This window comes from Amblyraja radiata, chromosome 18 (assembly GCF_010909765.2).
Source record: "Amblyraja radiata isolate CabotCenter1 chromosome 18, sAmbRad1.1.pri, whole genome shotgun sequence".
Taxonomy (NCBI): Eukaryota; Metazoa; Chordata; class Chondrichthyes; order Rajiformes; family Rajidae; genus Amblyraja; species Amblyraja radiata.
In genome coordinates, this window is record NC_045973.1 from 35,583,319 (window position 1) to 35,608,041 (window position 24,723).

The 24,723-nt window shown below is 41.9% G+C and overlaps 1 protein-coding gene across 9 annotated transcripts in view; it reads right to left on the reverse strand.

The window, feature by feature from the left end:
• Positions 1-24,723, reverse strand: part of setd5 (SET domain containing 5) — a 145,722-nt gene that overhangs the window by 118,342 nt on the left and 2,657 nt on the right. The window contains exon 1 of one of the 9 annotated variants that reach the window (XM_033037117.1): positions 21,313-21,441. The exons of the other annotated variants lie outside the window; for them this stretch is intronic. The gene's annotated coding sequence lies outside the window, so the exon portion shown is untranslated. Of the gene's footprint in view, positions 1-21,312; positions 21,442-24,723 lie in introns of those variants that run through there. 9 annotated transcript variants of the gene reach the window in all.

The window sequence follows — 24,723 nt, forward strand, 5'->3', positions numbered from 1 at the left end:
GGTTATATCTATTGATTGCATAATGTTCAATTCCATTCATAACAACTCAGCAAATGGAACTGTCAATGCCTGGATGCAGCAAGAGCAAGACAAAATTTAACCATCTGCTGATAAGTGATAAATAACATTAACAGACCAAATGGCGGCAGAAATGACCACTTCCCACAAGATAAATGCTAACCACCTAATTTTGATTAATTGGCATTACCATCACTAAATAATAATAATAATAATGGATGGGATTTATATAGCGCCTTTCTAATACTCAAGGCGCTTTACATCGCATTATTCATTCACTCCTCAGTCACACTCGGTGGTGGTAAGCTACTTCTGTAGCCACAGCTGCCCTGGGGCAGACTGACGGAAGCGTGGCTGCCATTCTGCGCCTACGGCCCCTCCGACCACCATCAATCACTCACACACATTCGCACACAGGCAAAGGTGGGTGAAGTGTCTTGCCCAAGGACACAACGACAGTATGCACTCCAAGCGGGATTCGAACCGGCTACCTTCCGGTCGCCAGACGAACACTTAGCCCATTGTGCCATCTGTCGTCCCACATCTAAACCCCTCACCATCAATATCATGAGAAGCATCATTGGCTGGAAATTCATGCAGATTAGCCAAATAAATACAAAAAGTATGACTTCACACAACTATGTGTTCACTCACTCCTATGTGTTCACCCACTCCATTTGAATTATTAAAATATCATTTTCTCTAATTCAACTATAAAACTGTCATTGAACTTCCTAACAAGGATATTTATTTTGAGAACTTGCTTGACCTTATAAAACTCAACGATAACTTTCTTATATTATCATATCATGGGATGTCACAATGGCACAGCCAATTGAGCCTTTGCCTCACATATTCAATCCTGACCTCTGGTGCTGTCTGTCCTATACGTGAGCATTCTCCTTGTGACCACATGGTTTTCCTTCCAGATCCCAAAAAGCTGCAGCAAAATGCCCTAGAGTTTAGGTGGAGGATGGAATCGTTGGGGTGTTTATTGGAGGATTGCAGGAATAATTGGGATTAGTTTATTCACAATTTACGGATGCTTTATGATTGACACAGGGTTGGAGATCTGAAGGGTCTGTTTCCTGACTGGAAGAGTTGCCAACTTTATAAAATTATCAGGCGATGGCATTCTACTTCTCAAACTTTTCGAGACTGATCTGATTGTAACTGCAACATTCCTTTCCGCCTATATCCACCTATCAAACATCTACCTCTGCTTTAAAAATATTAACACTGATTTCATCACTCTTTGAGGAAGTCAATTCCAAAGACTTGAACCTCAGAGGAAAAAGACTCATCTGTTACCTCCTTTTTTAAATAGTGATCTGAAGATGGAGATTCTCCCACAAGAAGACAATTTAATATAGGAGCTATCTTGCAACTGAGAATAATATTTTCCTTTAAAAAATTCTGATAGATAGGTGCTGATAAAAGTTCACAAAGTTTTCTGCCAACCAAGTTTATTTTTCTACAAATGCTGCTAGACAATTGCTGTTGAATATTGGAGTTAAGAATATTGGTTGCAGAATTGCAGAAGACACTGCCCAGTCCATCACAGGTAACGACCTCTCCACCATCGAAGGGATCTGCAGGGGGGGGGGGTAAAATTTTGATCTGAAACGTCACCCATTCCTTCTCTCTAGAAATGCTGCCTGTCCCGCTGAGTTACTCCAGCATTTTGTATGCTGCGCAGTAAGCCCTCCCATGTTGTTCTGCAGTTCCACCTATTACAGTGCTTGAATGAATCTCTGATGCGATTACAGAAATGACTGGCTTCTTGCTATTTTCTTGTAAGAAGCACCCTGCCTAAAGACCTTTGACTCCTGCACAATATGCACTTAGAGGATTTCCAGGCTCTCTATAGGAGGAGCTGGTTCAAAAGGCCAACCAATATAATCAAGGACCCACATCACTGGCCATGCTCTCGTGCCACTCCTACCATTGGAAAGAAGGTATGGGAATCTATAAACATTACCAGCAGGTTCAAGAATAGCTTCTTCCCAACAACGATCCGGCTCGTGAATGCTATACAGCACCAACCCCAACTATGAATTTCTATGGACTGCCTTTGTTGTACTTAGGACTATGAGTATTTTGCATTAGTATTGTGATTATTAATTTATTGATTTTTTATTGGTTTATTCTATGTGTGGGTATTGTGTTTTTCAGGCCTGTTATGTTGCTCTAAGTAAAAATGTCATTGTTTTGTTGTCGGTACATACGTCCATTAAACGCTCATAAAAAATAAATTAATTAATAATCACAGGCCTGTAAAAACACAATACCCACGCATAATATAGAATAAACCATTTTTTCCCTCTGAGGTCCGTCTTTGGAATTGACTTTGCAATACAAGAACCCAGCGCCAGAGACCCGGGTTCAATCCTGACTACGGGAGCTGTCTGTATGGAGTTTGTACATTCTCCCCGTGACCTGTATGGGTTTTCTTCGGGTGCTCTGGTTTCTTACCACTCCAAAGATGTACAGGTTTGTAGGTTATTTGTCTTCATATAAATGTACATTGTCCCTAGTGTGTGTAGGATAGTATTAATATACAGTGATCGCTGGTTGGCGCGGACTCGGTGGGCTGAAGGGCCTGTTTCCACACTGTATCTCTGAACTAAAGTGCATAAGAAGGTGCTGCATCGGAATCATGCAAGGAATACTATGGCAACTCATTGGAAAGTTAGCTTCAATTTATACAGCTGGCCTTCTTAGCTGTGATATATCAACTTTAAGAATAGTTCTTATGCATATTGATCATTATGTCTGTGTCTACTATTTGATAAGTGCAGAATGTGATTTAAGTTCATTCAGAAAGTGAAACACTCCCACAGTGTTATGGGTGAGACTAAACACAGAGCTTCTCAATGAATACTTCAGCACCAGAAAATAGCCCTATGTATGATGACCGTTTTGAGTCCAACATTGAGAGATTTGATTAATTTCTAATCATGCCCAACCACAACAAAACTCCAACAATACTTATCCTACAGCAAAACACCAACAATACCTATCCTACAGCAAAACACCAACAATATGTATCCCACAGCAAAACTCCAATAACACCTATCCTGTGTGGAAATCTGCTGTTTGACATTTGGTTTACCAAGGATCCCTTTAAATACACTGGGATCTGTATTCCCAAGCACCTGTTACAATCACTGGATACCTTTTCCCACACTCCTTTTAAACTCAAGAGGCTTTATCCCCGTGCTCCTTTTAAACTCACTGGGGTGGGGGCCTATGCTACTTGCCCCCTTTAAAGTCACCTCGCTCACTGGGATCATTATTGTACCATTGTGGAACATTTGGTGTATTAATAGGAGCAATATCCAACAGTCAAGAGAACATGCTACTCCAACACAATTAAAGTCCAGCAGGTGCTGGATTATTGGCATTTTACTGTGTACTTTTTTAATTCATTTCCCTCCCTGACAGGTTGCTTCAATCTTTAACATTTAACCTGCTAGTTCAGAAAATAAGCAACTACATGAAACATAACAGAATAATTACACATCTGCTTATAAGGGCATAAGGAATAGGAGTGGAATTTGTCCATTCATCCCATCAAGTCTACTCCACCATTCAATCATCTATCTCTCCCTCCTAACCCTATTCTCCTGCCTTCTCCCCATAACCTCTGACGCCTGTACTAATGAATGATTGCTAATACATTTAAAACAAATAGAAGCATGTGTAGACCATTCGGTCCTGCTACGCTGCTATTCAGTAAAACTGTGGTTGATTTTTTAATCTCGGTATCACTTTCCTCAAATTCCTGTGGTTATATTGTGGTCAGTTTGTTTATCTCGTACAGGTAACAGCTGGGGTGCTGTATTTTTGTTCTTTCTCTCCCTATTGAATTTGGTCACATTATCTAGTCTGATCTTTCAGCACAATTTTGATAGAATGTAGTATTTGGGATCTAAACTCCAGACAAGGCATCATACAGAGGATGTACATGGGTAGATGCTCAAGTTTAATTAGTATTGCAAAGATATGAAGTTTCTGCTTTTGTGGCCAATATTTTTTCCTCGATACATAAAACATAAAACGATGAACTAAATATTGACCTGTCACAGCAGGTCCATCTCATTGTTGGGGACACGCAGTGGCTGCCCTGTGTGCTGTGTCTAGATCCTGAAATCTTTCTGTTAAAAATAATGATGGAAATTGCGTTCTCTCTTCTCTACTTTTGGCTGCATTGCTTTTCTTAGCCAAGATTTCTTTATGGAACAAGCTCAACAACCAGCAACCACGGGAACACTGTCTGCCTTTCTCTGTGTGCGGTGCTATAATAATACCTTTTAGTGGTGATTCCATTAACACTCTCTTTCCTGGAGACGTTTCTTTGTGCCAAGTGAGGTACTAGTGTGTCGAACATTTTATGATCTGGTATCATATTAATGATTAAATAGGCCAGAACGTTCACTTCAACCAAAAAGGAAATGTAACCATTATTAACTTTGATTACAAAATCTAATACTGAAAGAGCAGAATGAAGAACTAAGCCTTAGCACTGATTTTATGAAAGCTTTGATGACGTACTTCGAGCAAATTAAGAGGTATCGCAACACTGTACCTTGGCACACCCATATTAAACCAACTAAAAAGTTGCAGACAAACGACCAGCTTCGTAATTGCTTCCAAGGGCAGGGATTTATCTCAAATATAGAAGAAATTATGCACAAACATTAACCATCACAGTTCATTTACTAACTACAAACAAAGTAGATGAATTTAGAATGCAGGTCCTGCCCAGGTTGTGGAAGCCTGACTTACGTACAGCCCGTATATACAAACACGCATTTGAGAGACCGGCGGGATGGATTTACCAGCTGTTGTGTGGCTGTAGGCATCCACTGCATTGTGCGAACTTGGTTCATGAAAATCTCTGAATACTTGAGTTAAAAGCCCTAGTTTAATAACACCTTGCCCTTAATTAATCAGCGTTATACAGCATGGAAACATGCCCTTCAGCAAACTGGGTCCATGCTGACCAAGATGCCAATCTGAGCTGGTCCAATCAGTCTGTGTTTGGCCCATATCCTTCTAAATTGTAATTGTCTGTGTTCCTGTCAAAATGTTTTAAATGTTGTAATTGTACCTGACTCTACAGCAGGAGTATGTTTGGTAGAAAGTGACAAATTTAAGCATTGGCCTGGCATTTTGCTTAGAATGTTTCAATCCCTGATAAAGAGATTAAACTGAGGTTAATCATTGTTCGACAAAGCAAAATGCCAGGCCAATGCTTAAATTTGTCACTTTCTACCAAACATACTCCTGCTGTTATTAGTCATAAAAACTGAAAATTAGGTGCAGGAGTAGGCCATTCTGCCCTTCGAGCCATTCAATATGAACATGGCTGATCATCTAAAATCAGCACCCTGTTCCTGCTTTTCCCCCCATATCCCTTGATTCCTTTAGCCCAAAGAGCTAAATCTAACTCTCTCTTGAAAACATTTAGTGAATTGGCCACTGCCTTCTGTGGCAGAGATACAGAATTATCAAAATACCAAAAGGCACACCCAATCCTGTTGCCACATATTCTGTTGCAGTGTGGATAGAATAATACATTTTAAAAGAAGGGTGTTTATAAAGTATGGTGGCAAAATGTTCCACTGAACTGAGAATATTTCTCCAGCAGCATTCTGGATAAATTTCCACCATAATAGCCTGGTACTAACAATAAAAACATTATTTGTAGGAAGGAACTGCAGATGTTGGTTTATACCAAAGATAGACACAAAATGCTGGAGTAAAAACAACCCGCTGAATAAAAACATTCTATTTTCTCTATATGACAATATGACACCTTGTCACATTTTACATTTAATCCTAAAGTGCAGACAATGATAATTAAAATAATGACTCGAGCAAGGTAAGAGACGGAGGGATCCACTTCCTAATCAACACTTTGTGGTGCTCGGGCATAGCAGTCCTGTGAGCTCCTGCTCCCCAGACCTGGCATCTCCAAAGGTAAAATGTTGTCCCTACTACCTGCTGCGAGAATTTACTTCAGCTATCCTGACTTTAGTTTATATCTCACCCCATGTGGACATGAAGCATACTCTTCACCACTCACAATAGCTTTGAAACAAGTACTCCAAGGCCTTATTTATCATAGCCAGTTACTTCAACCAGGTCAACCTCAAGAATGCGCTGCCACAATACTATCAATATGTCTCTTTCCCACCAGGGGCCCTCAACCACTGCTATGCAACTGTTAAAGGCACCTACTACTACATTCCCCCACCTGCATTTTGGAAGGCTGAGCTACTTCTCCTTACTTAATAGCATAAACTCAAGTTCAAGTGAGTTTATCGTCATGTGTCCCTGATAGGACAATTAAATTCTTGCTTTGCTTCAGCACAACAGAACATAGTAGGCATTGACTACAAAACGCATGAATAAGTAAACTGATCAAGTGCAAATAACAGATAATGGGTTATTAATGTTCAGAGTTTTGTCCGAGCCAGGTTTAATAGCATGATGGCTGTGGGGAAGTAGCTATTCCTGAACCTGGTCGTTGCAGTCTTCAGGCTCCTATACCTTCTACCAGAAGGTAGAATGAATAGAATAGAATAGAATAGAATAGAATAGATAGAAGGAAGGCCAGAGCTGATGATGGACTGGGCAGTGTTTACTACTTTTTGTAGTCTCTTCCTCTCCAGGGCGCTCAAGTTGCCGAACCAAGCCACGCTGCAACCGGTCAGCATGCTCTCTACTGTGCACCTGTAGAAGTTAGAGAGCGTCCTCCTTGACAAACCGGCTCTCCGTAATCTTCTCAGGAAGTAGAGGCGCTGATGTGCTTTCTTGATAATTGCATCAGTGTTCTCGGACCAGGAAAGATCTTCAGAGATGTGCACGCCCAGGAATTTGAAGCTCTTGACCCTTTCAAGTTGATATAAACGGGACTGTGGGTCCCCATCCTACTCCTTCCAAAGTCCACAATCAGTTCCTTGGTTTTGCTGGTGTTGAGGGCCAGGTTATTGTGCTGGCACCATATGGACAGTTGCTCGATGTCTCTTCTATACTCTGACTCATCCCCATCAGTGATATGTCCCACTACAGTGGTGTCGTCAGCAAACTTGATGATGGAGTTGCACTATGACCGGCTACGCAGTCATGAGTATAGAGTGAGTACAGCAGGGGGCTGAGCACGCAGCCTTGAGGTGCTCCTGTGCTGATTGTTATCGAGTATGACACATTTCCACCAATACGAACAGACTGTGGTCTGTGGATGAGGAAGTCGAGGATCCAATTGCAGAGGGATGCGCAGAGACCCAGTTCTGCGAGTTTGGTAACCAGCTTGGAGGGGATGATAGTATTAAATGCCGAGCTGTAATCAATTAATAACAGCCTGACATATGAGTTTTTCTTGTCCATGTGGTCCAGAGCGGAGTGGAGGGCCAGCGAGATCGCATCCACCGTTGATCTGTTGTGGCGGTAAGCGAACTGCAGAGGGTCCAGGTTTTTGTCGAGGTAGGAGTTGATTTGCGCCATGATCAACCTCTCGAAGCACTTCATCACCACAGGCGTTAGTGCCACAGGTCGATAGTCATTGAGGCACGTCACCTTACTCTTCTTGGGCACTGGTCTAATTGATGCCATTTTGAAGCAGGTGGGAGCCTCAGACCTCAAAATGTCCGTAAAAACTCCAGCTAGTTGGTCCGCACAGGTTTTTAGAACACGACCAGGTATACCATCAGGTCCAGGCGCTTTTCGAGGGTTTACCCCTCTGAAGGATTTCCTGACGTCAGCCTCTGTGACTGAGACTGAAATACCATCACAGCGAATGGGGGCTCGGGAAGGCACATCAGTATTCTCCCTATCAAAGCGTGCGTAAAACGCATTTAGCTCATCAGGGAGTGATGTTTCGCCGACATTCGAGCTGCCTCCTGATTTCGCCTTGTAGGAGGTGATTGCATTCAGGCCCCGCCACAGCTGCCGAACATCTGTCTCATCCTCCAGCTTGGAGCAGAAGTCCCTTTTGGCCTTTTTGATGGCCTTACCAAGGTCGTATCTGGACTTCTTGTAGACCACTGTATCATCTGACATGAATGCCCGGTGTCTGGTCTTCAGAAGAGTACGGATCTCAAAGTTCATCCAAGGTTTCTGATTGGGAAACACTCGGAAAGTTTTGATGGGGATGCAGTCCTCCACACATTTCTTAATGAAGTCTGTAACGACTGTGGCGTATTCGTTCAAGTCTGTTGCCGAGTCCTTGAACATTGCCCAGTCTACAGACTCCAAACAGTCCTGTAGTTGTTCATCTGCCCCCCCCCCCTCCCCCCGACCAGCTCTGTACTGTCCTCACCTCTGGGAGTGCGCTCTTTAATTGCTGCTTGTACGCAGGAAGAAGCAGCACCGCGGTATGGTCGGATTTACCGAAGTGAGGGCGAGGGATAGAGCGATAGGCATCCTTGATGGTGGTGTGGCAGTGGTCGAGGGTGTTTGGTTCTCTGGTGCAGCAGGAGACATGTTGGAGGAAGTTAGGGAGCAATTTCTTTAGGTTTGCCTTATTGAAGTCCCCAGCAATGGTGGTAAATGCCTCGGGGTAAGACGTCTGGTGTTTGTTGACCACGCCGTACAGCTCCTCCAGTGCCAGACGGACGTCTGCCTGGGGTGGGATGTAGACCGCGGTCAGGATGGAGATGAATTCCCTCAGAAGGTAGAAGGGACGGCACCTTACTGCCAGATGTTCGAGGTGTAGAGAGCAGGAGTTGGACAGGACTGCCACGTCTGAGCACCACGCAGAGTTGACCATGAGGCAGAGTTGACCCCTCCTCTCCCTTTCCCAGATGCCAGTGTAAGGTCCATACGGTGGATGGAGAACCCTTCAGGCTGGACCGCCGAGTCTGGGGAGCTGGGGGTGAGCCATGTCTCTGTGAAACAGAACACAGAGCATTCCCTCAGCTCCCTTTGATAAAGCAGTCTTGCCCTTAAGTCCTCCACTTTATTTTCAAGGGACTGTACATTGGCCAGTAGGATAGTAGGGAGAGGGGGCCGAAATCCCCAGCGCTTCATTCTGACCTGAAGTCCTGCCCGTCGGCCACGTTTCCGGACACAATGGAGGCTTCCCCTTTGTTTCCAGGTACTGAGTTTACTGTACCTGCTGTTTCTGCGGACCTGTGCTGGAACGGGGATTCCTTCACAAACGGCAGGTCCAGCTCCTTCAAAGTCGGCAGCTGCAGCTCCAGCTTCATTGTTCCTGGAAGATCCAGCCAGTCGGCTCTGGAGGTCATCCCGGGGTTTCAAGGTACAGTACCTGTGATCCTCAGTCGGGTCGGGAGTTTTACAGCCAGCGTGGGAAAATTTAAAGTCCGGGGCTCCCGCAGCTGCGGGAGATCGCGAAATTGCGAGAGCCTTGAGGTGCTCAAGTAGCTTGTCTGAAACGGCACAGTTTTCTGCCGTTTTCCTGATCCAGGTGAGTTGATTGAAGTTGTATCTCAGCCTTTTAGGTTCCGGTGCTAATGAGGATCCGATACAGCAAGTTGTACAGTGCTGGTCTGAGGAAATAGGCAAGCTCCTACATGGCTGTTTTGAGTCAGCAGACTGGTCCATATTCAAGGACTCAATTGCCTAACTAAATGAGTACACCACTGTCATCACAGACTTCAACCGTAAGTGTGTAGAGGATTCCAAAGAGTAAATCTGAGCGTTCCCCAACCGAACCATGAAATCCATTCCCTAGTAATGACCAAGTCTGAGGTGTTCTTGTCGGGTGATCCCAATCTGTACAAGAAATCTCGGCATGATCTTTGCAAAGCCATCAGTGATGCCAAGAGACAATTGCAGATCAAGCTAGAGTTATAAACTAACTACACAGACATAAGTGCATGCTATAACAGGCTACAAAGCAAAGTCAGACAGGATCAATAGCAGAAATGGACCCTTTGCCAACGAGCTCAATGCATTCTATGCTCGCTTTCAAAATGTTAAAGGAATGACATCCTTTGCTCTGACAGCATTAAGAGCACCTGCATCCACAGTCACCAAACTGATGTCAGATCGGTCTTCCAAAGAACAAATCCATAGAAAACAACTGGACCAGATGGAATCCCCAGCTGTGCTCTTAAAACATGTGCGGACCAGCTGGCAGAATTATTTGCAGGCATCTTTACCCTCTCCCTACTCTATTCTGAGGTTCCCGCCTGCTTTAAGACTGCAATTGTCCCAATGCCAAAGAATGACAAGCTAGCATGCTTTAGTGACTACCAATCAGTGACTCCGACATCCTTCATCGTGAAGAGCTGTGAGAGGCTGGCCATGATGCACATCAACTCCAGCCTCCCAGACAGCCTTGATCCACTGCAATTTGTCTACCGTCACAACAGGTCCATTGTAGATGCCATCTCCCTAGCCCTATACTCAACCCTGGATCATCTGGACACCCAAGTCTGACTCCTATTTATTGACTATGACACTGCCTTCAACACCATAATTCTAACCAAACTCATCCCCAAACTCCTAGAACTAGGTTTCATCACCTCTCCCCCCTATGAGCTCTCCTCCTTCTCTGCCCTCTGCAATGGGATCCGTGACTTCCTGACCCATAGGCTGCAATCGGTAAGGATCGGCAACAAAACAGCCTGCACAATAATTCTCAACATCAGTACCCCACACGCCTGTGTTCTCAGCCCCATACTACATTCCCTACATATTCACAATTGAGCGTACAAAATTCTGCTCTAAATCCATTTGCAAGTTTGCAGATGACACCACTGCAGTGGTTGCCAATTTCAAACAATGATGAGGAGTACAGGAAGAATACAGAGAGTTTAATAGCATGGTGTCAAGCCAGCAATTTTGTGGTGAGTTTGGAAAGCTGAACATGGTGGCCTCAGAACATGGAAGCTGAGGGAGGTTGTCCCTCAATATCAGCGAAATAAAGGACTTGGTCATTGTCTTCAGGAAGCAAGGTGAGTTACACATCCTAGTCTGTATCAATGGTACTGAACTGGAGATGGTCGAGAGCTTCAAATTCCCTGGTGTAAATATCAACAATAATTTGTCCTTGTCCAGCAACATCAACGCCACAGCCGAGAAAGCACACTAATGCCACATACGTCCTGTGAAGGTTAAGGAAATTCAGCATGTCTCCAATGACTCTTACCAATTTCTACAGATGCGCCACTGAAAGCATCCAATCCCAATGCATCACATTTGGTGTGGCAATTGTTCTGTCCAAGACTGCAGGAAATCAGTGTTGCAAATGCAGCCCAGTCCATTGCACAAACCAGCCCCCCCCCTTCCCTACACCACACTGCCCCAGGAAGGCAGCTGACATATCAAGTTCCACGCACCTCAGTCATTCTCTCTTCTCCCCACTCCAGTTGGACAGAAGGAACAAAAGCATGGAAGTACAGAGCATCCGCTCAAGTACAAACTCAGCTTCTACCCCACTGTTAAGACACTTGAACAGGCCTCTCGTATGCTAGGGGTGAATTTCTCGACCTTCCAATCTTTCTCATTCTGACACGTGCTTTTTTTAATCCACACTTTCTCTCTATTCTGAAGTCTGTTCTTTTGCACCCACTGCACATGCAAAATAGAAGTTTTTCACTTTATGCCGGTACACATAACAATCATAAACCAATATATAAATCAATATATATCCCACATTAAAGTTTTTAAGAGGAAAATGATTAGTCATGCAAGAGGGTGGGTCAAAGTAGGGAGGGAGAAGTGCAGAAATCACATTTTTTCCAGATCACAAACTTTGTTGCAGAGAAAAATGGTTCTGGAAAATGATATATGCTAGGAGTGGAGAGAAATTAGGAAATGATACATTTTCTCTAGTTTACACCCTAAAGGTGATTAGTTTAGTTTTGTTTATTATTGTCATGTGTACCAAGATACAATGAAAAGCTGCCCTGTGTGCTATCCAGTCAAATCATCCTAATCATGTGTACTATCACTCACAAGTAAGAGAGCTAAATTATTGTAAGTAGATCCTCTTCTGGGACAACACACAAAGAATCGCTTCATTCCAGCACCATCATGCAACTTCTAATTCTTAAGTCTCTGAAAAGTCTAATCTTGGCCCAAGTAGATAAGCAATCTTATTTTTCACTTTCAGGCCCCGTTTCCTGGCGGCACTGGATCAATGATGTGCAGGTCGGTCTGGCCCCGCGCAATGCTATTGATTCCTTTCACTGCCGCTCTTTGCAGCTGTGCTCAATCTGCTCACCCAACAGCTGCTGTTTGGTCTCCAGTGGCCATCTCCACCAACACCACAACCTGTGACTACTGCAACCAGTCTCCCACAGCAGCCCCTCCACATCCGTGTGCTGAGGTCACCGTGTCCCGCTTCCCTAACTCACTGCAAATTTTTAGGACACTTTCCAGGGTGTGGGAGGTGTTAATTGTGTAACATTTACCATATTTTCAATACTGACGCCCCGTAGACTTTAAAGCACATTAAATTCTAACTATTTAAAGAAAAATAAGATAATTTAAAGATTTCTTCTTGATTATATGCAGTGCACAATCTGTTCACATTTTATTCTGAGGAGTTTATTTCCACAAATAGTGCTTCTATTTAATAGCAAAATAAAAAAGAAATCAAAAACATTCTCCCACTTATATGCCCCTATTTTTAGAAGTTATCATTGCAGCAGCAATTCAACAGCCGGTCTAATGAGAGAGTTTGGCAAAGTAAATTCTGGTGACATTTAGATAAGGGCTTCTGTGAAATGCTCACATACTCCTTTCAAGGGAGTACATACTACTGGGTCAGGTCTCCAAAAGGGAAAATAAGGTATACCTGAAGCACTGAAAAGCTTTATAGCTCTTAAGTCATTTGCATTTTACACACACACACACACACCTTAATGCTATTTTGATTTGGGCTAAGCACTTTCACATTTACCATTGAACGAAAGCTTGATTTTTTGAGAGAAGTACTGACCCAAAGTCCATAAAATATTCGGCTCCTTTCAAATGCTACCAGGTAGGCAAGATTGAGCTGGCTGTTAACCTTCAGTTTATTTGTTCACTTTTCAATGTGTTATCCACTGCTTTTAAAAAATGGCAACAAGTTACTTCTGGTTACTGCATCTCCTTGGCTTAGTAAACGATAAAAGAATAGTGGCAAATGTGGCAGACAAACCTAAACTAAATAAAATGTTATCACGGTCAGCAAATTCCATGTTCTGTACTACATAGGAGCTGGGACATCATTTTACAACTTTATAAAAAATTGGTTCGGAAGATATGGAGTATTGTATGCAGACCTGATTACATTACAGGAGCATACAGAGGAGATTCAGCAGGGTGTTGCCTGGATTGTTGCATTCAGGTTAGAGTTGGATTGGTTGGGTTAGTTCCCCCTCAAACAGAGGAGGCTGATGGGTGACAAAGTTATGAGGCGGAGATAGATAGGGTAGATTTGTCTATTTTCCTCATAAAGGACATTGGTTTAAGGTGAGAGATAAAGGTTTAGAGGGGATCAGAAAAATAATATTTAAAAGGACCCTTAGAACCAATGATATACAGAAGGATCTTAAGGAAGGAACTGCAGATGCTGATTTAAACCAAAGATAATACACAAAAAGCTGGAGTAAGTGTGGCAAGCAGCATCTCTGGAGAGAGGGAATGGGTGACGTTTCAGGTCAAGACCATTCTTCAGACTGGTTAGAGATAAGGGAAACGAGAGATATAGAGGATTATGTTTAAGGAAGAAGTACATTGTTTCCTGAATAACAAGTGAATAAGTGATAAAGAAGGTGCACAGATGCTTGACATGTCAGTCAGGATATTGAGTGCAAAGGTTATCAAGTCATTTGCAATTTTATAAAACTGATTAGGCCACAGTTGGAGTGTTGTTCGCAGTTCTAGTCACCACATTATAGGAAGGATATGAAGGTGTTGGAGTGGGTGCAGAAGAGAATCAGCTATAGAGAAGATGGAGAACTTTGAATTATTTGCGCTAGAGTGTAGGAAGTCGCGGAGCAACCTGATAGAAGTATATACAGGCATAAATAAAGGTCATAACCTATTTTACCAGTACCAAAGTATTAGAGAGTGGGCAAATAAGATGAGGAATGTTTAAAGGGAATATACAAAATATGCTTTTATTACTACCACACGACACATGGACAATAGGTGCAGGCAGGGCAAATGTTAGAAGCAGATATGATACCACATTTAAAAAGCAGTTAAACAGACAAATGAACATGCAGGGAATAGATCGATATGGATTTTGTGCAGGCAGGTGGGATTAATTTAGTTTGGGAATAATTTAGTTTGGGATCATGGTCAGTACTGACATTGTGGGCTGAAGGGTCTATTCCTATGTTGTACTTTGAACTATTTGAATTATTTGAACTAGTATTGTCCAAATTCTATCTTCCATCTCAAAATGTTCATATTATGGATCATTTTGATGGATCAGGCAATTTACTGATTCAATAATTGCTGAAAATTGACAACACAATATTTGCATTGTATAATTTCTCCAGTTTTCCTGTTATCTAAAACTACTAGAATCAAATTTGCAACCACAGACATCACTGACAAGGCCTGCCTTTATTTCTCATTAGAAAGCAGTGATGAGCCACCTTGTTGAATAACTATGAGTACACCTACAATGTTGTTATGTGTGGAATTTAGGCTTTGACCCATGCAGCGATAAAGGAATGGCAATATATTTCCAAGTCAGGATGTAATGTGACATGGAAAGGAGCCGTTAAGTGATAATGCTCACAGGTGCCTATTAGTTTGTGATGCAAGTGCCTACAGGTTTAGGGGTTGCTGTTAAGAGTATCTCAGATAAGTAATTGCAATATCTTTGTCTATTTTACTGATAAAACACAAAGTAATGAAGGAACTTTACAGGCCAGGCAGCATCTCTGGATGGAATGGTTAAATCAAGTTTCGAATCAAGGCCCTTCTTCAGACACGAGTCAGAAGCTTTGAAATGCTGCCTGACTGGCTGAGTTCCTCCAGCACTTTGCGCTTTGTTCAAGATTCCAGCATCTGCAGTCCTTGCATCTCCACACTTTACTCATGTTGGAGAAGATTGTAATCATGTGGGCTTATTTATCGTGGATAGTATCAAGTTTCATATGAAGATAGACACAAAAAGCTGGAGTAACTCAGCAGAATAGGCAGCATCTCTGGAGAGAAGGAATGGGTGACGGTTCGGGTCGAGACCCTTCTTATATTTGTTGGGAGAGCACTCTTCTACGGCAGTGGAAAATATTCTACCAGTCCTGAACTGTGCTTTGATGATGGCAGAAAAGATGACCGATTTGCTAAATACCCAGCCACTGACCCATTACGTCTGGTCACAGTATCTATTTGGCTGCCCAGTTGAGTTTCAAGTTAATGATGAACCTGTGGGTGTTGATGGTAGCAGACTCAGTGACAGTGTTGCCATTCGATGTCATGATTATGTGATTAAACTCTCTTCATGGAAAAGGATATGTTGATTTGTTTGTCGCGTGTACTGAGGTACAATGAAAAGCATTTTTGTTTTTGTTACATGCTATCCAGTCAGCGGAGTGGCTATACATGATTACAGTCAACCCATTCACCGTGTACAGATATATGATAAAGGAAATGTTTAGTGCATTATAAAGTCCAGCAAAATCTGATTAAAGATAGCCCAAGGGTCACCAATGACCTAGAAGGTAGGTCAGAACTCCTCTCCAATTGGTGATAGGATGGTTCAGTTGCCCGATACTAGCTGGGATGAATCTGGAGGCATGCACTTTCCAAATTCTGTACCTCTTATTTAATGGGAGAGGGGAGAACAGTGTCCGAAGTGAGACTCGTCCTGGTGGCCTTGCCGAGGCAGCGTGAAGCGTAGATGGTGTCAATGAAAGGGAGGTTGGTTTGCGTGATGATCTGGGCTGTGTCTACAATTCTCAGCTATTTCTTGTGGTCTTGGATGAAGATGTTCCCAAACCATATGGTGATGTATCCCAATAATTTGCTTTCTACGGCGCAACTATAGAAGTTGATGAAAGTTGTATGCCGAACTTCCAAAGCCTTCTAATGAAGTAGAGGCATGGGGTGCTTTCTTGGTTATTGCTTCAATATGGCTGGTCCAGGACAAGCTGCTGGTGATGTGTACTCCTAGGAACTTGAAGCTTTCAACCAGGTCTACTTTGGCGCCATCAAGATACAGTGCCCTTCATAATGTTTGGGACAAAGACCCATCATTTATTTATTTGCCTCTGTACTCCACAATTTAAGATATGTAATAGAAAAAAGAATCACATGTGGTTAAAGTGCACACTGTCATATTTTAATAAAGGCCATTTTATGCATTTTTGATTCACCATATTGAAATTACAACAGTGTTTATACATAGTCCCTCCATTTCAGAGCACCATAATGTTTGGGACACAGCAATGTCATGTGAATGTTTATTATTTTAGTCATATTATAGTCATGTTTATTATTTTGTTGCATGTCCTTTGCATGCAATGACTACTTGAAATCTGCGATTCATGGACATCACCAGTTGCTGGGTGTCTTCTCTGATGATGCTCTGCCAGGCCTGTATTGCAGCCATCTTTAGCTTATGCATGTTTTGGGGGCTAGTCCCCTTCAGTTTACTTCAGCATATAAAAGGCATGCTCAATTGGGTTCAAATCGGGTGATTGACTTGGCCACTCAAGAATTTACCATTTTTTAGCTTTAAAAAAAACTCCTTTGTTGCTTTAGCAGTATGTTTGGGATCATTGTCTTGCTGTAGAATGAACTGCCGGACAATGAGTTTTGGGGCATTTGTTTGAACTTTTGTTGTATCATCAATGAAGATAAGTGAGCCAGTACCTTCAGCAGCCATACATGCCCAGGCCATAACCCCCCCCACCACTGTGTTTCACAGATGAAGCAGTATGCTTTGGATCTTGGGCAGTTCCTTCTCTCCTCTTATACTTTGCTCTTGCCATCACTCTGATGTGTTAATCTTCATCTCATTTGTCCACAAGGCGTTTTTCCAGAACCTTGGTTGGTCTTTTAAGTACTTCTTGGCAAACTGTAACCTGGCCATCCTATTCTTGCGGCTAACCAGTGGTTTGCATCTTGCACTGTAGCCTCTGTATTTCTGTTCATGAAGTCTTCTGCGGACAGTGGTCATTGACAAATCCACACCTGACTCCCGAAGAGCGTTTCTGATCTGTCGGACAGGTGTTTGGGGATTTTTCTTTATTATAGGTAGAATTCTTCTATGGAGCTCTATCAGCTATGGAGGTCTTCCTTGGCCTGCCAGTCCCTTTGCGATTTCTTCTTAATTATGTTAAGAAGTGCTCTTTCTTCTTAATGATGTTATAAGCAGTTGATAAGCAATAAGCCTAAGGTTTGGCTGATGTCTCTAACAGTTTTATTCTGGTTTCTCAGTCTCATAATGGCTTCTTTGATTTTCATTGGCACAACTTTGGTCCTCATGTTGATAAACAGCAATAAATGTTTCCAAAGGTGATGGAAACACTGGAGGAAAGACTAGGTACTGAGAGCTCTGTTATACCTGCATTAAGGAGGCAATTAAACACACTTGAGCAATTACAAATGCTGGTGAAGCCATGTGTCCCAAACATTACGGTGCCCTGAAATGGGGAGGGGGGGGGGGGAGACTATGTATAAACACAGCTGTAATTTCTACATAGTGAAACCAAAATGTATAAAAATCGCCTTTTTTAAAATCTGACAATGTGCACTTTAACCACATGTGATTGTGCTATTACAAATCTCAAATTATGGAGTTCAGAGGCAAATAAATAAATGATGGGTCTTTGTCCCAAACATTATGGAGGGCACTGTGTATGTACTGCTTCGCTTTCTGAAGTCGATCACAATCTCCTTTGTATTGCCAACATTGAGGGAAAGGTTGGTATCTTGGCATCAAGTTATGAGATTCTTAATCTCATTCCCGTTTTGTCATTATTTACTACCCAGCCCAGTTTGGTGGGGTCATCTGCGACTTTGTAAATTGAGTTGGATTTGCATTTGACTGCAGCATGGGTGTATAAAGAGTAAAAAAGGGGGCTGAGAATGCATCCTTGCAGGGCACCATTGTTGGGGATTATTGTAGAGGTTGACCTATCCTCTCTGATTGTAGTTTGTTGGTCAGAAAGTCAAGGGTCCAGTTGCAGAGGTGAGTGCTGACTCCAAGTTTGGAGATGAGCTTGGATGGATTGCCTCGTGCTTATGCGCTGTGAATGTTGCTTGACATTTCTCAGGAACTCTCAAAGATAGGTCCCGTGGCTGAGATAACTGACTAGATTCCAAAGACATACAGGTTTGTAGATTAATTGGCTTGGTATAATTTAAATTGTCCCTAGTGTGTAGGAGTGTTGATCGCTATTCGGCAGGTACCCGGTGGGTCTGTTTCACAGCTGTATCTCTAAACTAAACCAACCTTCAATAACCACAATCATCAAATCATTCTGCAAATTATGATTGCAACCAATTGAGATGTTACACCTAAAGTGCATTGACTCCAGTTATACCACTCATTTCACTCTAAAATTGAGCTACATTTGGGCCAAGGCTATGATGAAGTGTGGAACTGAGTGGTCCCAGCAAAATTCAATATAGACCAGTGGTGATGTGAATGGAAAGTCCATGTGGTAACACATTCAGCAAAACCTGACACCCCGTTGCTCTGTTCATCAGAAGGATTTGTCCCTAATGAGCCGACCTCAACACAGATAGCAACAAGAAGAATGCCAAATTCACTAAATTTTGCAAGTGGAAAATATTCTTCTGAAAGGCACGTCTTTTCATTAAGTCTATAGACTAAAATCTGAAGTTGCTTTTAAATTGTGTGAGACAACCATTATTGATTTAAAAAATGTCTCATGCAGCCAGTTGCAATATACTGAGATTAAAAGATAGGTCCTTGAGGATACAACATAATCTCTTCCAAATGTCTAGCTTTAATAAAATCAGATATACCTTCAGGCTCAAAATGTTCAGTATACAACAGCCCATGCACCTACTTCTGGGAGAAGCTATGCCAACATTCATTTTGTGCTCATAGAAAGGAAAATGGGGAAAACAAGCAGATTTCTACAGCCTCCAACGTCCTTATGTGATAATCCATTTTAATAAAATCTCCTATGACCATTCTCCCTTGAGAGTCAATAGAGATAATTTCAAATAAGCCAAATTTTCCTTTTTCTTCCCTGCAGGAACATCGGGCCTCCGCAGAGGCAACTGTGGAGGCCTCAATTGGCTCGACTATGGGTGAACTGGGGTTGGGGACTGGACTTTCTGCCTTCCCTCATGGTGGGAGCCATTGTGGGGGGGATGTTCTTTATGTTTAAATCTCTTATTAATGTTATGTCTGTATTCTTTCTTTATGTGCTGCATTGGCAAGAAGCATTTCACTACACCTAGGTGTATGCGACCAATAAATAACCTTTGAACCTTTGCATCAAACACATTTCAAACAAGATTCAGCCCAACATAATTTTGAATTCTCACATCCTATCCTCCTATCTTAAAACAATCCATTCTTTTGCTTTGATCAGCATAACCTGCAAGCTTCCACAAAACAAGTTCAATGTTGCAAAATGATTCATGTTTTCTTGCCCATTTTCTCCGTGGTCACTTTTGTCCATTTTTTTTCGATATAAAGAATAAAAATGCAAGAGTACTTGCATAGGTACAAATATATAACGTTTCAAATCATAGCAGCAGTAACTGCTGAAATCACGAAGTATCAAAAGAGAATACAGCACGCAAGGGTTTTTTTAAGTATAGCACAGTCAACATAGACTGTTCCTACATATTCATGACAAGACAAGAGATCCCCTGCAGTGGAAGTGGAGAGAAGGAAAATGGTGGTACCAATACAGAATCAGCCATGATCACAAGAAATGTCAAAGGATCAAGCTGATTGGACTACTCCTGCTCCATATGTCTTTGTTTCTTTCAATAAGATTTTGTTTTAAAACTTCATTTCTATGGCGCTGCTCTGGATTTATTGTATTGTCGGGTTGCATTCACAATCGTCTCCGGAGTTCCAATTTATATTCTCCTCCCTCCCCCCCAAAAAAGCCGTTAATTTTGCTGGCTGGCTGTTTCCTAGTTTGTTGTTTTCCGTGCTAAAGAGGATTCATGGTTGTATGAATCTCCACAACTAACTATGGGAAACGTAGATAAGAAACCATAAACGTTTTTTTAAACGTCTAGGATTGCCCCTCGCAGGAAGGATATAAGAATGGCAACACAATTAGAGTCTGTGCGCATGCTTCTAAACGTCAGCACGCAAAGACAATCTGGCTCAAAATTAACGAATCGCTTTCTTTCCATCAATCGTTCGGGAAATATAGGTACAATATGTCCCTATTAACCCAAAGCAAACTGGAACCATTCCCTTCATTTTCGAAAAATAACCCGTGAATGGGTCGTCGGATTAATTGCATGGTGAATTACAAATGTCAGGAAGCAGTATTTCTCATGCATTCCTTATTATTTGCGTGGATGGGTATCGTGGTCGTTTTAAAAACAAGAAAAATAAAGTAATCCATTTTCTGCGAAGAGCTAGGATCGAGAGAATAAGGGCACACCTCAGTGCAGTTCCTTTATACATATGCTGCAAAAATCAGCCGCCTATGTTTGTGCTCTTTCATAATTGGTTTATTTTTGGCTACTTTACAGCTGGAAGGGTTTTAGAGGCCCAGTGGGAGCGAGGATGATGCAATCTCTCTGAGAACATTAATCCACCTCCAGGCACCGGCTGTTTCTGCAATCGCACGCCTCGCATTCCTCTCCTCTGTTTCGTTGTGACATTACACTCACAATTGCACAGGAAAATCCAAAGTGAGGGTAGCCATTTCCCACTCAACGTCTATTTTCGTTTAAAAACAAATCGATTTCGTAAAATAAATTTAAAGGATTATCTACGTGCTCATAGCCCTGTAAAAAATGGCGTCCCTAATTCATGGCTGCCCAGCAGTCCCCATCTATCGTTTTTTTTTTTTCCCGGTACTCCCTTGCCTAGTCAGATATTAGAGCGTTACTGGTCCTAATGATCACCTTAATTCAGAAATCACACTAATTCAGTAAGCCCTCAAAATAGAACCGGCAACATCGCGTTCCTTCCCTCCTCCCGACTATCCAAATCCAGCTTTGGTAAGGAAATTCTGTCAAATGCTTTTAGAGCAAGGAGTTGCACCTATGAATGGTCAGAGGTGGGAGGCGGGATGTCCGCCATTGGCAACAGCACTAGCGACAAAAGTTAAAATATGACCCAGCCAAATAGAAAACATCAGTCACAGAATGTTAAAAAAAAAGTTTTAAAGATGCTCGCCTTACGCTTTGTAACACATTAAACGTCGGGTCGAAACAAACATCTAAACAGACGCTTGGCTGCAGCGTTCTCCAAAAAAGGAGATGTTTGCTGATCTTATTTGAATACGTGGAGTAAGGCTCGCACCATTCCAAAATGATTTCCGGTTGAGGATAAGTAGAAACCGTGTTTAATAAAACACGATATTTGATATCACCAGAATTTATAAGTTACAAAACAAGCGTAATTCTACAATATCTGCACGCGAGACATTTATTTATATTTTAAATGTAACAATTGTATTAGAAAATAATCAGCCAATCACAAACCAAACACTTGATACGGTGAAATTCCTCTTGGAATCATTCCAAACACCTGAAGAAAATGGGGCCGATGTACTTAATTTGCATATCTCACTATAAATCCTAATGCAGGATAAGGGAAACGCAACTTGAACCAATTACCTAACTTTAGATCAACTGCGTTCTGTCAACACGCCATGATACAAAACTCATAGGAAACAATCCATTGCAAACTAATTTCTAAAGGAGCTTGCGTATAACGACAAATAATTTATCTCGCTGGGTGGACTGATTTGACATACTTGTCTTTAAAGTTATAATTTGAATTATTTGCTCGATGTTTATAAACTCAACCATAAAACTTGGCAAATAGATCGGGGATGGTGGAGGGGGAATTAGAATTTGGAAAATGTGATCAAGGTGCTGACGATGTCTTCAAAAACATTGCTTTAATCTTTAGAAATGCAGCCATGTTTCCCAGACATTATACATTAAATTATCAGTCAATCGGAAATGCTGCACACAGGAAAAGATCCACAATGGTAATTATTCTTTTTGCAATAAATCTAGTTAGCCTTTCACGTACAATTAATCACGTGCCAGCCGTGGAGGCCAACAACGTAGTACATTTCAGAAAATAGCATATAATTTTACATCTCCCCCTTCCCCCCCCCCCTCCTTCCCTTTCCCTCCTTCCCCCTCCTTCCCTTCCCCCCCCCCCCCTTCCCTTCCCCCTCCCCCCTTCCCTTCCCTTCCCCCCCTCCCCCCCCTTCCCTTCCCCCCCCCCCCTCCCTCCCCCCCCTCCTTCCCCCCCCTCCTTCCCCCCCCTCCCCTTCCCCCCCTCCCTCCCCCCTCCCTCCCCCCCCCTCCCTTCCTTCCCCCCCCCTTCGCGCATGGTATACATAAATTGTGGATTCTAAAGGATTCTCTAACAAACTCAAGCATCTACTGTTTGGATTTGCATATTATATTCGTAACGAGGTACATTAATGATTTCGCACCTGTAACCTAATTCCTCAACTCCCATTCAGTTTCCAATAAAACACAATTAAATAATGTAGTTGGGGCATTGGAGTACTACAAAAAGTAGGTTTGCAGTCGTGAGGTTTTTCCTCGGATATCTGTCCACTTCTTTTCAAAAATTGGTCAATACCATTCAAATTTGGTAAATATAGCAGAAAACTTAAACATTCTTCGCGGGAATCTACAGATGGAAACGAAGGCTACAAGACAGAAACCACCCAAGCAGCCAGTTCAGACGCAACTGCAGCCATTTTCATGAAAGGCCTATTCGAGCTTAAAACACAAGGATTGAATATGCATGTTATTCTATTACTCAAACGCCTACATAAAAACCCTTTTCACGGGTTTTCCAAGAAGGTATTCTAAATTTAATTATATCCTTAAAAACCCTACATAGAATAAAATTATGTCCCGTAATCATTGGCGCCAATCATAGAAACACCTTCCGCCCAGGTCTTCGGTGCGCTAACTGGATAACCAAGTACTCCAGCTCCAGGCTTGATGTGGCCCGCTACCAATAGGTATTTATTGCCCAAAATAGGTTTGAATGTTACTGCCTATTTAAAAAATATATCAATTATAATCTTCTATGTTCATTGTGCCTTAATTATATGGACGTTGCAGCCTGAACAATATTTATTTATTGAACAATGCTTTTATCAATTTGCTAATCCACTCGTATCCTCTGCAATCGACGAATCCACTTCCTATCAGTCAGTTTCCTTACTAAAACACAAAAAGCCAAGTTGCTTTAAAGATTTTACCGTATTGTTCTACATTGAAACAGGGATAATGCAAAATGTGAAGAATGTGTTTATCTTCGGTAAGATTGTCGGAGAGATTGACAATTTATCAGCGTGACCAAAATTTAAACAGTCTCCACTCAAGACGAACGCACCACGAACGCAAATGCCTGTTAATTAGTATGCGGGAGAACTTCATCCAAGATCAAATTTCACCAAAGCCATTAGCCAGTTTCTTCCACGACGCCACATATAGTGTGCGACTTTTCAACGGAACATATTAAACGTTATTTCATGTACATTGACAGGTCATCGTTCGGGGTAAGCTTTAACAACCCACAAAAGCAATGTAAACAGAAGCATTGAGAATGACAAAAAAGGCATTTGAAAATCGATTTCCTAACACCATAAAATAATGCACAACTTCAACCAATTTCCAAAATATATTTTAGTCCCGGGAGCAATTTCGGCTCGTGACTTGAAGAAATGCATCACAACGTTCACTGGTGTATCAATGAAGTGGCATTCTACACAGGCGCTCCTTCCCCTCCCCCACACCCTCAACTGCAACACAATCTTTAAACTGTTAAGATTGTTCCGTAGTCACAAATCCACCAACTTCGTTCTCTTTTGTATTTACTGATCAAGGTAATAAAGATGAAGGCAATGAATAATAAACGAATGCTCGTTTGTCTGCAACAATCTTAACATTTGTAACCCATTGCTTTGGAACACACGTATGGTTAATGGAATGTACGAGTCACACAGACCCCATTTGATTTCGAACTTCATTTTTTCTTGGGACAGGGTCATAACAGTCTAAAATCTCCCAGCTACACAAGACATTGAGTAAGATGCGAGATCATTAAAACACAAAATGGAATGCCTGGATCAAAGACTGGTATCGAACGTGACAAAAATATGGACTCCTGAACAATATGTACTTTTGCTAGCATCAAATAGTATCTTCCTGGTAATTCGCATACTCTTCGCAAGCTCCGATATCAAGCTTCTCACAAACAGATTTGAAAAGCTGCAAGTGTGCAACCTACAAATCCTAAACACCCCAAAATATGAGTAATGGCTTTTAACTTTTCCCTTATAGACTTTGAAATCAGCGAATAAAAATGTTTTTAAGAACACTCATTTTTACATCTTGGATCTGTCGAAGTGCTGGAACTGATGGAACTAGATTTAAAATCAATCCCCTCCCCCACTCTGATTCTTGTACAGAAATGCTTCCATTCTCCTGAAGAAAATTAATCATTAGTTTCAAAATAGCAATCTCAAAACTTACTAATAAGGCAGTTATCAGAAGGAAATCAGGCAATATATGATTCTGTTAATATATATAACATTTCTATTTCAG